This window comes from Limulus polyphemus, unplaced genomic scaffold (assembly GCF_000517525.1).
Source record: "Limulus polyphemus unplaced genomic scaffold, Limulus_polyphemus-2.1.2 Scaffold10408, whole genome shotgun sequence".
NCBI lineage: Eukaryota > Metazoa > Arthropoda > Merostomata > Xiphosura > Limulidae > Limulus > Limulus polyphemus.
Window position 1 is genome coordinate 1 of NW_013676018.1, and position 6,076 is coordinate 6,076.

A 6,076-nucleotide genomic window follows, 5' to 3' on the forward strand; every position below is an offset into this window, starting at 1 on the left:
TTACACTGGCTGGATCTCAAAGAGAAAAATAAGGCACGTAGTCTGTGTTAGTTTGACTGTAATCAAAGAGAGGAATAAGACACGTAGTTCTTTGTTAGTCTGACTGTAATCAAAGAAAGAAATAAGGACGTAGTCTGTGTTAGTCTGGCTGTAATCAAAGAGAGGAATAAGGCACGTAGTCTGTGTTACACTGGCTGGATCTCAAAGAGAAAAATAAGGCACGTAGTCTGTGTTAGTCTGATTGTAATCAAAGTGAGATATAAGGCACGTAGTCTGTGTGTTAGACTGGCTGTAATCAAAGAGAGGAATAAGGCACGTAGTCTGTAGAAAGAGATGTAATATCCATCATCGTGACCAACACAACAGATCCAATAAACCAAGGGATTCGGCAAGAGGGCAATTTTAATCCAAATCAAAACATTTCATTTTTTATGTTGCTGTGTGAGTAAATGGATCTGTGTTTTCATTTGCTGTGTGAATAAATGGATCTGTGTTTTCATTTGCTGTGTGAGTAAATGGATCTGTGTTTTCATTTGCTGTGTGAATAAATGGATCTGTGTTTTCATTTGGTGTATGAATAAATAGATCTATGTTTTCATTTGCTGTGTGAATAAATATATGTGTTGTCATTTACAGTGTGAATAAATAGATCTGTGTGTTCATCTACTGAGTGAATAAATGGATCTGTGTTTTCATTTACTGTGTGAATAAATGGGTCTGTGTTTTCATTTGCTGTGCGAATAAATGGATCTGTGTTTTCATTTACTATGTGAATAAATAGATCTGTGTGTTCTGTTCAGCTACTGAGTGAATACATAGATCTGTGTGTTCATTTACTGTGTGAATAAATAGATCTGTGTTTTCATTTACTGCCTGAATAAATGGGTCTGTGTTTTCATTTGCTGTGTGAATAAATTGATCTGTGTTTCATTTACAGTGTGAATAAATAGATCTGTATGTTCATCTACTGAGTGAATAAATGGATCTGTGTTTTCATTTGTTGTGTGAGTAAATAGATCTGTGTTTTCATTTGCTGTGTGAGTAAATGGATCTGTGTTTTCATTTGTTATGTGAGTAAATAGATCTGTGTTTTCATTTGCTGTGGTAATGCATGTGGTATTTTTGTGTTTCTTTAGGAAGGTTTAAACTGTTTCATTTCATCCCTTGTCACGTTTTATTTACTTGTACAACTAATGAAGGTGGCGTTTTTCATGTTGACTAGTATATAAAACAACCTCAGTATTCATGTAATGTTTTTGATTTGACTTTCGAAGACATGGCTTTCCAAGAACGCTGCAATTTTCCAATCGGTTATTTTAATTTTTTTCGAACATTCGAGTCGCGTTTAAATTACTCCCATTTTCGGGCATGCCTGAAGGCGGCGGACAAGGATGAACGACAAGCCGAGGCGGGGAGTAAATCACTGGGTGACGGTGTGATCTGGTCCGGCGTCTTCTGCGTTGTTAGCACGAGACTAATAATTCCACCGGTGACCTTCAAAAACCAGACCTGGAGAATCGTTGAATGACGAGAAATGCAAATAACTTGATAAAGCTTTAACGACCTATCTAAATTATATGCATGGCCGAAACTTTTAACCTGAAAAAAATTATGAACTTTTTCATATTACAATTAAGTTCTAAAGATGGATGTGATCTTACGTTATTTAATTCAATTCGTTAGAAACTCGCTTGTAACTAGCATTAAGTCACGAAAATATTAAGAGTGTCCCCCCCCCCTTTATAAAATACCGAAACGTCAAGCGCAGAAGGAGATGTGTTACACAACAACGTCGAACAAATGGAAAGATGGAACCTTTAATTTAAAACACAAGTTACTTAAAGCTCGTTAAAGTGATTTTTCGCATCAAACGCTACCTAACGCCTGTATGAGCATAGCCATCTCTAATTTTGAGCTCATAGTGATAAACTAACAGTGCACCCACGGTCCCAAAGTGCAGAACGCGTTGCTGGGGCAAGGTGTTGTGGGCCACGAGTTCTTAGATTCACAGTATTGTAAGGGCGCCTTCTAGACCACGCCCGGCCACCTACAAAAACAGAAGACCTAAATGTAGGTGCTCAGCCAGCTCAGGATTTATAGAATATTTAGGTGTAGCAACAGTACGACGCTGAATACCATTTCATAAACCTAAGTCTTATCAAAATGTCACACTTACCGTAGCTCTCCTGTTCTATCATATTTAGGTGTAGCAACAGTACGACGCTGAATACCATTTCATAAACCTAAGTCTTATCAAAATGTCACACTTACCGTAACTCTCCTGTTCTATCATTTTGTTTTGGCTCTAAGCCTAACAGCAGAAGAATGCTGACTTTGGTCAACAAAACTCTTGATGATACCGATGACATAACAGCGAAATGAGAATTACTTACAGGGGGTTATTACTTATTAAACAATTTATATTAGTTCACGTGCATCTAGAATTAAGTTTCAAGAAAATGAAGTCATCGACATTGCAACTGAAACGTGGGAGTAGCGTGACAAAAACTGCCTTTTCAAGGTTTTGTTGTCAGTAACACTTGTGAACTCGCTAGTGTTACTAATATGTGTTCACTGTGGGTGGTAGTGACGATACAATGTAGGTGGTAGTGACGATACAATGTTGGTGGTAGTGACGATACACTGTGGTGGTAGTGACGATACAATGTGGGTGGTAGTGACGATACACTGTGGTGGTAGTGATGATACAATGTAGGTGGTAGTGATGATACAATGTGGGTGGTAGTGACGATAGACTGTGGTGGTAGTGACAATACATTGTGGGTTGTTTGTGACGATGCACTGTGAGTGGTAGACGTATATGACGTACTAAATAACTGGTGTGTATTTTTATAAAGACTATGGAAGATTTATAACTTTGACGACTATCTATTAACACACTATTCACCATTGTTCAAATACGTTAAATACTTTAGTTTCACACCATTGTTTGTGTATTTTTATAAAGACTATTGAAGATTTATAACTTTGACGACTATCTATTAACACACTATTGTTCAAATATGTTAAATACTTTAGTTTCACACCAAACTAAAGTATTTAACGTATTTGAACAATGGTGTGAAACTAAAGTATTTAACGTATTTGAACAATCACACCATTGTTCAAATACGTTAAATACTTCAGTTTTACCGTATTTTAAAGATCGATCTATGATTTCCGATCTGAGATAAGGCGTAGACAATACATACACGTATTAAGATGTTTAGTTTAAAAGTTATGTGGGTTAAACGTTCAGCGATGAGGTTCTGATCATGATATCAATCGTTCTCGTGGTTAATAGCCAATAAAATCACCTAAGCCTGATTATTAATGAATTACTCACTAACAATTACAATATAAAATGTTATTTGATTTCTATAAATACAAATTTTGTTCTTTAATACATATTCCTCTTTATATAAAAGGGGAAAAAAAATTCTAGCGTTCATCAATGGTATAGATGTTTAAGCCTTTTCTATCTGTTAGTTGGGGCAACTAATTCATTATTGAAACCCGCAACCTTATCCTATTACCCCCCCCCCCTTTTTTTTTTCTTTCTACTAGTACTAACCTGTAACCTACAAGATGATACACGTGGGGTCTGATGGGAAGACGGTGGTCTGCCTCGGGTGTACCTAACTGCTCAACGTTGTTGTTTATTTCTACCTGAGCATTGAGCGCGCGGGACCGATTTGGCGGCGTGTAGTTGGGAGTTTCGCGATGTGTTGTTTTACTGTCGATTCTCATCGAATGAGTTTTTCTTGCGTTGCCATTTGGACTTGTTCGTAGATTTTGTTTTGATGAGATACAGACGTATAGACTGATATCTGTTTATTTGGAAAATCAAAGAATAATCATAAGCTTGAATGTACCCTTCAGGTCCTCGAGAAGTCGACGGGCGGTGGAATTCGTCTTTGAACAGGTAGGTAGCGACGTGTGATTTAGGGTTATGATTGTTTCCGAATTACATACTCTCTTAAGTACGATATAATACGCGAAAAAAAAATCAAATCACTCAGTTTAACGTAAGAAGTTGTAACATTTAAAAAAACGTGTTTACCAAGAAACCAAAGTTGAACTAACTTTTACGGTGTATTTGGACTTGTTTGTTTGTGTGAAACTGTATGCATGTATGTATATGATCGTATATATATATATATGAATATTTTAGTTTCATTGTTTCAGAACGTATTAGAAAGATCTGTATCGTGATGTCGTTTTCAAGATGGAGATACTTAGATTCCAAAATTAGAATACTTAATTTTCATACCTGTGGTATGTCTTTCATACCTGTGGTATGTAAAGCAGGTGATGTGATAGTGGATCTGTTTAAACTGTATGTTAATGGATCTGTTTGAACTGTATGTTAATATATCTGTTTAAACTGTATGTTAATGGATCTGTTTAAACTGTATGTTAATATATCTGTTTAAACTGTATGTTAATGGATCTGTTTAAACTGTATGTTAATGGATCTGTTTAAACTGTATGTTAATGGATCTGTTTGAACTGTATGTTAATATATCTGTTTGAACTGTATGTTAATGTATCTGTTTAAACTGTATGTTAATGTATCTGTTGGAGCTGTATGTTAATAGATCTGTTTAAACTGTATGTTAATGGATCTGTTTGAACTGTATGTTAATGGATCTGTTTAAACTGTATGTTAATGGATATGTTTAAACTGTATGTTAATAGATTTGTTTGAACTGTATGTTAATAGATCTGTTTAAACTGTATGTTAATGGATCTGTTTGAACTGTATGCTACTGGATCTGTTTGAACTGTATGTTACTGGATCTGTTTAAACTGTATGTTAATGGATCTGTTTGAACTGTATGTTAATAGATCTGTTTGAACTGTATATTAATGGATCTGTTTAAACTGTATGTTAATGGATCTGTTTAAACTGTATGTTAATGGATCTGTTTGAACTGTATGTTAATGGATCTGTTTGAACTGTATGTTAATGCATCTGTTTAAACTGTATGTTAATGGATCTGTTTGAACTGTATGTTAATGGATCTGTTTGAACTGTATATTAATAGATCTGTTTAAACTGTATGTTAATGGATCTGTTTAAACTGTATGTTAATAGATCTGGTTGAACTGTATTTATTATGTCACTAGCACGTGTTCATATTAAAAGCTATAGTTTACCACGACACAATAAGCAGGTTTTTAGTTCTGTATGATACCTGCCTATATCATGTGTTTTATGGACTTACGATGGAAGACATATAATTAAAACAAAAATACAATCACAGCAATGTTTACAGTAAGCCAGTTCTGATTCTAATAATTACGACGTTTCGACCTTTAGTATTGGGTCATTGTCAGGTAAGAGTTGCATTCAAATTAATGTTAATTATGAAGCCATTTTTAATCCCTTTTGGTTTCATATGAAACCGCAAGGAACCGTTCATTAAGTGTACCGCTTCGTGAGTATTGCAGTTAATACTAAATTATCTGTACCTTTGTGGATTATACAGATAAACTTATTACACGAACACTGCTCACTCACATGATGTCCTGGTTATACCCAAATCTTGTTCATGGTTCACGTTTCTCTTTTTATCTTGAAACTTGCACACTTATTAGGAATATCGTTAAATAAAGTTATTTATTTTGTAAGATTTCTGGAATCACGAAACAAACTAAAGTATCACTTTCAATAATACTGTGTAATAGTTTTTGCTTTCATTGACAAAAAAAAGTAAGATACGACAGGTTTTCCTCAGTTCCCCATAATTAGGCTTAAGACTCTGTCAATTACCAACCCACAACTAGTTTACACAGAGATAACGTAGCACCACCTATCAATTTTAATAAAGCATTCTCACGTGCACCCACCTGACACATACACATGGCCTGGTCTAGTTTCATAATTTGTAGGAGTTTCCACCCACACCTGCGCCCACAAGCTTGGTAAATCTCTTTAAGGTGGGATCCTCATAACTTTAAAACGTTACATACACCTCGTGTTGTTGAAATAGTTTCCATAACTCGGATATATATATATATATATACTCTTAATAAGATATCACGATATATATATATATATATATATATA